The sequence below is a fragment of the Marmota monax genome, unplaced genomic scaffold, assembly GCF_021218885.2.
Source record: "Marmota monax isolate L192 unplaced genomic scaffold, Marmota_monax_Labrador192_F-V1.1 WCK01_AAM20220418_F8-fsc00096, whole genome shotgun sequence".
NCBI lineage: Eukaryota > Metazoa > Chordata > Mammalia > Rodentia > Sciuridae > Marmota > Marmota monax.
This window is the reverse complement of record NW_026695236.1, coordinates 2,098,374-2,109,596: the sequence shown is the minus strand read 5'-3', so window position 1 is coordinate 2,109,596 and position 11,223 is coordinate 2,098,374. Positions and strand designations below refer to the sequence as shown.

General features: G+C 34.3%; 1 pseudogene; it reads right to left on the bottom strand.

The window, feature by feature from the left end:
- Window positions 1-10,929: 10,929 nt before the first annotated feature.
- Window positions 10,930-11,022, bottom strand: LOC124089402 (U6 spliceosomal RNA; annotated as a pseudogene).
- Window positions 11,023-11,223: the final 201 nt, after the last annotated feature.

Here is an 11,223-nt window from a genome sequence, read left to right as displayed (position 1 = left end):
GGCAAGTTCTGCAAGCAGTTCAGTGATGGCTATTGCAGAAGCTGTAGATTGGTTTTATCTTTGACTTCACCAGCACTGGGATGAAGATAGGAATTCTGGCAATAATGGCTAAAGAAAAAATTATGTAACATTACAGAAGGCACTAAAAGAAAAAAAATTTTCTTAACAATTTACATTGTCTTCACCGGCACTGGGATGAAGATAGGATTTCTGGCAATAATGGCTAAAGAAAAAATTATGTAATATTACCGAAGGCACTAAAAGAAAACAATTTTCTTAACAATTTACATTATCTTTAAGAGAATTATTAAATATAATGAAAAGGAAAGGTGAAAGTAAACAAACAGATCTGTTAACCTTCTTTTTTGTTTACATATTAAAACAATCCTCAACAGTTGTTTACCCAATTTAAATTAAACCATATAAATCACGTGAAAAAAAATATTTGGATCCATTTTATAATGAGCGCTCATCATATATGATATATGGACATACGTACATTCAAACATATAACACAAAACACAAGTGTGCACACATAATATAATACATACAACACATAACATTATAGTAAAGGCCTTATAACTTTTTACAGGTGAAATCTCCATTGCAATGTTTAAAAACTCTATAGTCAAAAAATAGAACTGATCAGCAAAACATTAACCCAGGTCTGTATGAGCTCAAAAAACAAGATAGAACTTCATGATATGGCAAAGGGCAATAATAAAATAGATATTGAAAAAAGCATCCTGGTTCTGTTTGCAGATGTAAGAATAGCCAAACTGGAGTTTTGGATATCAGTTGTTATGGATTTGAGCCAAATCATCTTCTTTTTGGTCTGTAGAAATCGCTTTAGTTAATCTTTCTGGAATCCAAATCGGCTGCTGTTCTCCCTGTGGAAACACATAAACAGACCCCCGACTCCAGACAATCACTGGGTCAGGACCTTTCCATTGTCCTGTTAGAATATCCTTCCAAAGTACCTTGGGCTTATGCACATTTTTTGGACACATATGCCTTTCCGCAGCAGTAAGTCCTGATGAATCCAAATTTTAAAAGTTTAGAGTAAAAAGGGTTATTTTAAGTTTATCTTTGGGGAATATATACCCCTTCCCAATTCCTTCTTTTTGCTTTAATAAGTACATTTTAATAGTTTGATGAGCTCTTTCAACTATGCCTTGTCCCTGTGAATTGTATGGGATTCCTGTTATATGAGTAATGCCAAATGTTGAGCAAAATTGTTTAAAAGAGGTAGAAGTATAACCAGGGGGGCATTATCTGTTTTTAACTGTTTTGGAACACCCACAGTGGCAATATTTTGTAAGCAATGAGCTATAACATCTTTAGTTTTTTCTCCGGCATGAAGGGAGCCCATCAAAAATCCAGAAGAAGTATCAACTGTAACATGCAAATATTTTAATTTTCCAAATTCTGGCAAGTGTGTGACGTCCATCTGCCAAATATGGTTAGGTATCAATCCTCTAGGATTGACTCCAAGATTAACTTGTGGTAAAAAGGTCACACAATTTTGACATTGTTTTATTATTTGTCTAGCTTGTTCCTTAGTTATTTTAAAACGCTTTTGTAAAGTATTAGCATTGACATGGAACTTTTTATGAAAATTTATAGCTTCTTCTAGTGTAGAGAAAATATGTATGTCATGTGTAGTTTTATCTGCTAAATCATTGCCCAAACTAAGGGCTCCAGGCAATCCTGTATGTGCCCTGATATGTCCTATAAAGAATGGATCTTTTCTGTCCCAGATTAGACTTTGTATAGTGGAAAGCAAAGAGAAAACAGTAGAAGAAGGGGAAATCCTACCAGCATCTTCAAGAGATACTATAGCATTAACTACATACTGACTATCAGAAAATAAATTAAATACAGAATCTTTAAACATCAAAAAAGCTTGTAAAACTGCATTAAGCTCTACCTTTTGAGCTGATTGTTTGGGTACTAAAAATGTAAAAGTTTGATCAGGGGTAACTACTGCTGCTGTACCATTATTTGACCCATCAGTGAATATATTTGGAGCATTCATGATAGGTGTTTTTCTTGTCATTTTTGGAAAAATTACAGGATGCAATGACCAAAAAGACAATAAAGGATTAGATGGTAAGTGGTTATCAAATGAAACATTAGATTTGCACATGATTATTGCCCAAGTATTTAACTCATTAGCTAACTCATCAATTTGATTCATAGTATATGGAGTAATAATTTTATTGGGAGAAATTCCAAACACTCCCTTTGCTGCTTTTATTCCTTTGAGTATTAATTGTCCTACAGCCTCAGGATACCTAGTAAGAATAGTGTTAGGAGAATAAGATAAATGTATCCATAATAATGGACCTTCTTGCCAAAATACTCCTGTAGGAATATTTTTTGTTGGTAGTACAATAAATAATAAAGGCAAACTTATATCAATTCTATCCAAATGCATATTTTCCATATATGTTTCAATGATTTTTAATGCCTTTCTTGCTTCAGGCGTTAACATTCGGGGTGAATTTGGATCTGATGGACCTTTTAGGATATCAAATAAAGGTCCCAACTCTCCTGTTGGTATACCTAAATAAGGCCTTATCCAATTTATGTCTCCTAATAACTTTTGAAAGTCATTAAGTGATTTGAGTTGATCTACGCGTATTTGAATTTTTGGTGGACGGACCATGGTTGAGGATAATAGAACTCCTAAATAATTAATTGGAAAATTTAATTGTACTTTATCTATTGCTATCTCTAGATTATAATTTTTTAATAAGTTTGTAAGTGTGGCATAACATTCTAGCAATGTGTTTTTATCTTTGTGTGCTAATAATACATCATCCATATAGTGAAATATTTGTAGTTCAGGATTTTGATTTCTAAGTGGCTGGATTACTTTGTTAACATAAATTTGACACATAGTTGGGCTGTTAGCCATCCCTTGAGGGAGTACTTTCCATTCATATCTCTGATCAGGACCTTCATGATTCAGTGCAGGGATAGTAAACGCAAAACGTGGACTATCCTCAGGATGAATTGGAATTGAAAAAAAACAATCTTTAATATCTATAACTAAAACATACCAGTTTTTTGGCAAAGCAGACAACTGAGGAATCCCTGACTGAGCAGGTCCCATAATAACCATCTCATTATTAATGGCTCTTAAATCTTGCAATAATCTCCATTTACCAGATTTCTTTTTGATGACAAAAATGGGAGTATTATGGGGAGATACAGAAGGTTGTATATGTCCTTCCGCTAATTGTTGTTTGACAAGGTCATGGGCTGCTTGTATCTTTTCTTTAGTCAGGGGCCACTGAGGAACCCATACTGGTCTTTCTGATTTCCAAGTAATTTTTATTGTCTCAGTGGCCCTTTCTGAAAATCCAACCCATGTCTTTCTGTTCCTTGATCTATTTGTATTGGTGCTGCTATACCTTGTTCTTGTTTTTCTAATCTTTTTCCTTTCCTAAAACCTTGTCTAGTCATAATAGTGGGTGCATTTTGGTTGATGTTATTTGTTAATGTCAAACCTAATTGATCTAGGACATCTCGTCCCCATAAATTTACGGGAAGATGATCCAATACATATGGCTGTATAGTTCCTTCACATCCTTCAGGATCCTTCCAATCTAATACCATTGCACTTCTATGGGGATTAGTCACCACTCCTAGGCCTCGAAGCGTTTGAGTGGCTTGTTGTAATGGCCAATGTTTTGGCCATTCTTGACGAGAGATGATGCTAAGGTCTGCACCTGTATCCAGTAGCCCATTAAATTCATGTCCTTGAATATTTAGTTTTAGCATGGGGCGAGAATCTAAATTTAAAGAAAGCATAGCCCAACATTGAGGAGGATAGAAGTCCTAGGAATAATCTCACAAATTTATGACCAATTTATTTTTGACAAAGGCACCAAAAATACACAATAAGGATGGCTCATTAAATGGTGCTGGGAAAACTGATTATCCACAAGCAAAAGAATGACACAAGAGTCTTGTACCATGTACAAAAATCACCTCAAGATGGATTAAAGACTTAAATGTAAGACACAAAACTGTGACATCGCTAGAAGAATACACAGGGGAAAAGCCTGGGATGTTAATATTGTTTTAGATATGACCCCCAAAACTCAAGCAGCAAAAATAAAAAGTAGACAAATGGAATTACATCAAGCTAAGAAGTTTCCTCACATCAAAAGAAACAATCAACATGCATATCATTTATTATAGCAGACATGAGCTGGATCTCATTAAAATATGGAGCAGTAGAGAAAAGACATGTTTTTTCTGCAAATACTTTTGGGACAATTTAACTTTCATACATAGATAAAATTGAAGACTCAGCACCTATGAGACAAATGCCTTAACTTCAGATAGTTTGTAGACTTAAATATAAAAGAGGAGACTATTCTGGTTTTAGAAGATCACAAGAGAAAATGTCATTATGAACTAATAATAGTTCAGTATCACCAAAAATTTTAAACAGTTTTCTTAAGTAAAGAAGAACAAAATTTCATCTATCAACCAATACATGAAAAAATGTTCAACATCACTAGCAATTCGAGAAATGCAAATCAAATCTACACTGAGATTCCATCTCACTCCAGTTAGAATGGCAATTATCAAGAATACAAGCAATAATAAATGCTGGGGAAGATGTGGGGAAAAAGGTACACTCATATATGTTGCTGGTGGGAATGCAAATTTGTACAACCATTATGGAAATCACTATGAAGATTCCTCAGAAAACTTGGAATAGAACCACCATTTGACCCAGTTATCCCACTCCTTGGTTTATACCCAAAGGACTTAAAATCAGTATACTACAGTGATGCAACCACATCAATGTTTATAGCAGCTCAATTCACAATAGCTAAACTATGGAACCAACCTAGGTACCCTTCAACAGATGAATGAATAAGGAAAATATGGTATATATACACAATGGAATATTATTCACCCTTAAATAAGAATGAAATTATGGCATTTGCCAGTAAATGAATGGAGTTGGAGAATATCATGCTAAGCAAAATAAGCCAATCCCAAAGAACCAAAATCTGAATGTTATCTCTGATATGGAGATGCTAATTCATAATAAGGGGGCAGGGAGAATAGAGGAACTTTGGATTAGAGGGGAAAGGGAGGGGAGGGGGTAAAAAGGTAGGAAGTATAATAGAATGAATTAGACATTATTACTCTATGTGCATGTTTGATTACACAACCTCTGTAACTCCACATCATGTACAACCAGAAGAATGAGAAGTTATACTCCATTTACATATGATGTGTCAAAATGTATTCTACTGTCATGTATCACCAAATAGGATAAATAAAAGAAGAACAAAATTAACCATAAAGTTAAAGACTAATATCTTAAGGCAATCAAAAAGACATAAAATATATTTGCAACACATAAAACTAGAAGAGGGCTTGTACACAGAATACATAATGACATCTGACAAAGTAACAAGAGTAAGATGGAAAAATAAATATTAAACAGAAGATTGAACTGCATAAACAGAAAGTTCAAATGGCCAATGCATATTTAAAAATATACAATCTCATTAGTTAACAGGAAAAAAATTAAACCAAATCACTTTATCAGAGTGGTAAGCAAAAACAGAAAAGACAAATAATACTGTTATCAGCGTTGTGAATCAAGCAAAATATACTATTATTTTATTTGGTGGGAATGTAAATTTGATTCAGTTATGCTGGAAAATGTCTTTCCATCATCCGGTAAAACTAAAGACATCCATGGTTCAATCATTCTACTCCTGGTATATGTCTTGAAAAATCTATGCACATATGCATACCATGGCCAAACGTAGACCAATTGTCTATCAACAGGGAAATGGATAAATGAATTACAATGTATTCATAAACAATTCTATTCAATATTGAATATAAATGAACTTGAGCTACATGCAACACAGATGAATCTCACAAATATTCTATTGAATAAAGGAGCAATGCAAAAAATAATACATATCATATGATACAAAACCAGGTGTGCTCTTTCAAAGTTAAGAGTGGTAAGAAAGTCATGCCCTATTTTTCATATTTTTCCTATACCCTCATCAAATATTTGTACACAATCTCTAGTAAGCTCTTCTCAAATTTTTATAATTTATATGTGACACCTCTTTCTAGGGATTTCTAACAAATTTAACTCTTGGAATTTTGATAACTTTAATTTGAAAATATTATCATTCATAATTATATTTTTAAAGATACTCAGAAAAATACTTCCCATCATTTATGCTCTTTCTATAACATGACGTTTCCTGAAACTGGCTGGACTTGTGACAACTGTATGGTGCTATTTGACCTCTAAAACTTGGTACAGCTTCATCCTTATTCTTTTGGGTCTTCAACTCTTGGAATTCAGTCACCAAATAGGAAAAAAAAAACATGAATTATCCATACCCAGGGGTCAATTCATTCATAGTTTTGAGGTTCTAGCTACTTGCCAGCACAAGTGCTAGACAAGTGCATGAGTGAATACACAGTTTCCAAGCTTGTCATCCCTAATCTTATCATTTGAGGCCTCAGGCATCAAAGAGTAGAAACAGCCTATCCTACTGGTGCCTCTTCTGAATCCTGAACCTACAGAATCCATGAGTTTAATGAAATGGTTGTCATTTTACTGAGTTTGGGTTCATTTGTTATGTAGTAAAAGAATAACTGGAAGAAATTTGGACACCAGAAGTTGGGTGCAACACAATAAAAACTAGAACTGTTATTGATTTGGGGAGATAATGGTGGGTAAAAGCCAAAAGGACCTAAAAAATAGTGTTAGTGAAGACAATAGTTTTGAGGAAGCATCATTGTAAGCATAAAGTAAAGTAATATTTGATTGGCAGCTAGGAGAATGGGGGAATCCGTATTATTAGTACCAGAAAGTTAGCAACACTGACACCTGTGGCAATGTAGAAAATAAGATCCATACCTAACAAACTTTATAATAGCTAAAATAGGAGATTTCTAGGAAGACTCTTGAAAATAACATCTGGCTTTCTCTCACAGCCATGTTAAATGTGAGAGAAGAGAGATGAGCTAAAGAAAGAAAAGGTTAGATCTTAAGGAGCTAGGACTGCATAGGTTGAAAAATAAAGCTGTATCTTTTCAGGCACACTGGCAAACACCTGCAATTCTAGATACTCAGGAAGCTAAGACAGGCAGATTATAAGTTCAAGGCCAGCCACAGTAATTTAGGGACACACTGACTCAAAATAAAAAAATAAAATGGTCTGGAGTAGAGCACCTCTGGGTTCAATCCCAGTACTGCAAACAATTAAAACCCTCCCCAAACCTCTTTTCCATCTTCTACAGATGTCAAACATTTCTGAATTTGAGACATGAATTCCAATCATAGCTCAAAATTAGGGTAGGACTAAGAGATCCTTTGTTAAAATCTCCAAAATACACAAAGTGATGTCATATAGAAATTTCCAGAAAGATAAAAGGAACTCTGAAGGAAGAACTCACACAGCAACATTTCCAAAAAGAAATTTTTTTTTCTTTTTTTGGAACTGGGGATTTAATACAGGGGTGCTTAACCCCTGAGAAACATCCCCCGCCCCCTTTTATTTTTATAATATTTTTAATTATAAGACAAGGTGTCTCTAAGTTACTGAGGCCTGTCTTCAACTTTTGATCCTCTTGTCTCAGCATTCCAAGTCATTAGGATTACAAGCGTATGTTTCTGCAGTCAGCCATTTCTAAGAATTTTAATGGCATCTTCCCACAGAAATTTCCTGAGGTGCTAAGGTAGAAAACCTCTTATCTCAAAGAGATTTTTGAGGTACTGCTTTTTCTAATTATGTGATTTATAAATTAATCCACACAAAACCCACAAGATTAATTTCTTTTTAAGATAAGTCTTTTTTTCTTTCTTTCTTTCTTTTTTTTTTTTTTTTTTTTGGTACAGGGGACTGAACCTGGAGGCATTTATACACTGAGCCACGTCCCCAGCCCTTTTTAATATTTTATTTAGAGACAAGGTCTCACTGAGTCACTTAGGACCTTGCTAAATTGCTCAGGCTAGCTTTGAACTTGAAATTCACCCGCCTAAGCCTCCCCAGCTGTGGGGATTATAGGTGTGCTCCATGGCATCCAGCAAGATGAGTCATTTTATTTATTTATTTATTTTTAATTTAATTTAATTTTTTTATTGGTTGTTCAAAACATTACAAAGCTCTTGACATATCATATTTCATTTTAGACAGAAGAGGAAAGAGTACCAAGTGAAAAAAGGCTTTTGGAATTTCAAATTCCAGTCAATGTCCAGAGGGTAGACTAAGGAGCTTTTTCAGTTAAAACATAGGCTATATATTATGGAAAAGGAGGAGGACTCCGAGGCAGAACTAAGAATCACAGAAAACATCTTGAAGTAGTATTACTGAGGCCCTAAATGAATCAACAATGTGTGAATTAGGATTACTGTGGAGTAGTAACCATTGTATCCCTCTTGTTTTCCCCTTTTTTAAGAATGGGAATGTCTATAACAATTATCCCGTGCCTGTTCTTCCACAAGATGTTGGGTGCTAGGGCAACTGGCATGTCTTTTTATATCGCTGGTTTTCAAATCAAAAGCAAGAACACTCAAGGAACTGTAACTGAGGCATCACACCTCAGGAGCCTTAGACACATCTGGACCTAATTAAGATGGTAAAATCCCAGGCTTTGAGCTAATGCAGTAGTAGGATGAGACCTGAGGGTTTTAAGGAGAGATGACATGAATACTCCTATGTGAGAAATATAAATTGCTGTGGCTAGAGTGAGGATGGGTTGGCATATTTTATTTTCAAATGACAGCTGCATTAAATCATATATTCTGTTCTAACGCTGTGATGCTAATACTCCTTTGAGAGGTGTTGCCTCTTGATTCTGGATGGATGTGTGATGGTGATGGGAGTGATGTTATCAAAGCAAGGATATAAAAGACAATGCATATCCTACCTCCTTCTCTTGCTGCATTTACTTTTGGAACTCAGCAACCAGGTTTGGGAGAAGACTAAGTAGTTGACTAAATGAAGAGAATCATAAGAACCACTGAAAACAACCTGGAATTTTACCTGGGATTTTACCATCTTAATTAGGTCCAGATGTGTCTAAGGCTCCTGAGGTGTGATGTCTCAGTTACAGTTCCTTGAGTGCTCTTGTTTTGATTTGAAAACCAGTGATATAAAAAGACATGCCAGTTGCCCTAGCACCCAACATCCTGTGGAAGAACAGGCACGGGATAATTGTTATAGACATTCCCATTCTTAAAAAAAAGGGGAAAACAAGAGGAATACAATGGTTACTACTTCCCAGTATTTCTAATTCACACATTGTTAATTCCTTTAGGGCTTCATTGACTAAATGAAGAGAACACTTGGAAGTACTCTGACAACAGGGCCAGTGTTTTAGCAGATTACAAGCGCAAGTGTCAGAAATGTGACTGAGTCTTCAGATGATTTAAGATTCCAACTTTCAAGTTGCCTCCATAGTTTCAGTATCTCTACTTGTATCACCCACATATCATAAATCAGGGTCAAGGTCAACCTGTCCTTGCTTTGCCCTTTTTAGATTACTGATCCACAGAATCCACAAGCATAATAAAGTGGCTATGGTTCTACACCACTACGTTTAGTGTGATTTGCTATGCAAGAACAATAATTGAGTCAGGTAAAAACAACTAGAATACCACCTAGAGTTTTCCAGAAAAGACAAAATTCTAGTCTAGGGCTAAGGAAAATGAACATGATCAGAAAATTAATATGATCTCACTCTGGAGTAAAGATAATTGCGTACTTCTTGATCTGGGTTGTAATTATACAATTCTTATTTTACATTTGGTTATTATACTCTATGTCTTATGCAGTTTTCTGTTATATTTTAATACATTATGAATGAAAACAATAGACTAGATATGCTTTTCCAATAAATAGATACATGTATTTTGTTATTTTATGGATGCTTTATTTCTCAAGCTTTCATTTTTTAATTGCTTTGTTATGTAAAATCAATTAATGGTGTTTTAAAGAGAGTTTCCTCATTGACAACTGCATTTGTTCTTATTTGAACCGTGAACTTTAAGCAGAACATAACTCCCCTTCTGATAGAAATATGTGAATTATTGCATTAATAAAATTTTCAAGTGTTAGTTCCATCAAACCTTTAGATTAGTAGGTAATAATAAGACAATTGCTCATATTTTTGGTTGATATTATCAATTTTCTTTTCCTCTGACTTTTCCACATCATCAAAAGACATATCAAGTTTTTCAGACCTTTGAATAGTATCAGAAAAATTTCCGGACTATGGTTTATTATTAATATCATTTTGTTCTCCTATAGATTCAAAAGATTCATCTAAGCTCCAAGATATTAGTCACAACATAATTAGAGGGTAATGATGAACTGGTGCTTTACCTAAAATACAATCTTCAGATTCAACAATCTTCTGATTAGTTTCACAGCTAACCATAATTCAGGCTAGTTGTAAGAGGGTGCTCTGAATGTCTTATGGATCCACTGTGTGTGTGGGGGATCTAATGCCGTAGGGGTTTCTGTGGCCTCCTGAGATAATAAGCAAGAGCCTATAAAATTATACATCATAATTTGGGGTATTAATTAATCTTTCTGCTTACCACAGTTACATTATTCATCAGGTCATATGAAAAAAATGGCATTTATAAAACCACCACCATCAATGGCAACAAAACAATGTGGCCATTTCAGTATTGAAGAGGTAAAGTTGATTTTTGAAAACCTAATAAGATAGACAGTAGATGGTGATGACTGTAGTAAAGAAAGATGAAGAACTGCTGGGAGATACTGATGTAGAGTTTCTATTTCTTATTAGAAAATCAGGGAAGACTCCCAAATAATGTCACTAACAGTCATTCTGTTGTGAAAATTTATAGAGCTATAAACATAATTTGTGCATTTTTTTGCATATGTGTTTTATTTCAAGAAATTTTTTTTGGCCATGCTAATCTTCTCTGTATTGTTCCAATTTTAGTTTATGTGCTGCCCAAGTGAGCACCAAAAATATTTCTAAAAATTCGGTTATCAACGGTAGTAGTTCAACTGTTCAATTATTTCACTCATTTTAAGAATTCACTTAAAATGTTTTAAAGAATCATGACTTTGAATTGATTTTTATATTTTATGCTGATCCTATGAACTAGTAGAAACATTATCAAAGTAACATAGTTTTATTATTTATGACTGAGAAAAAGATTAT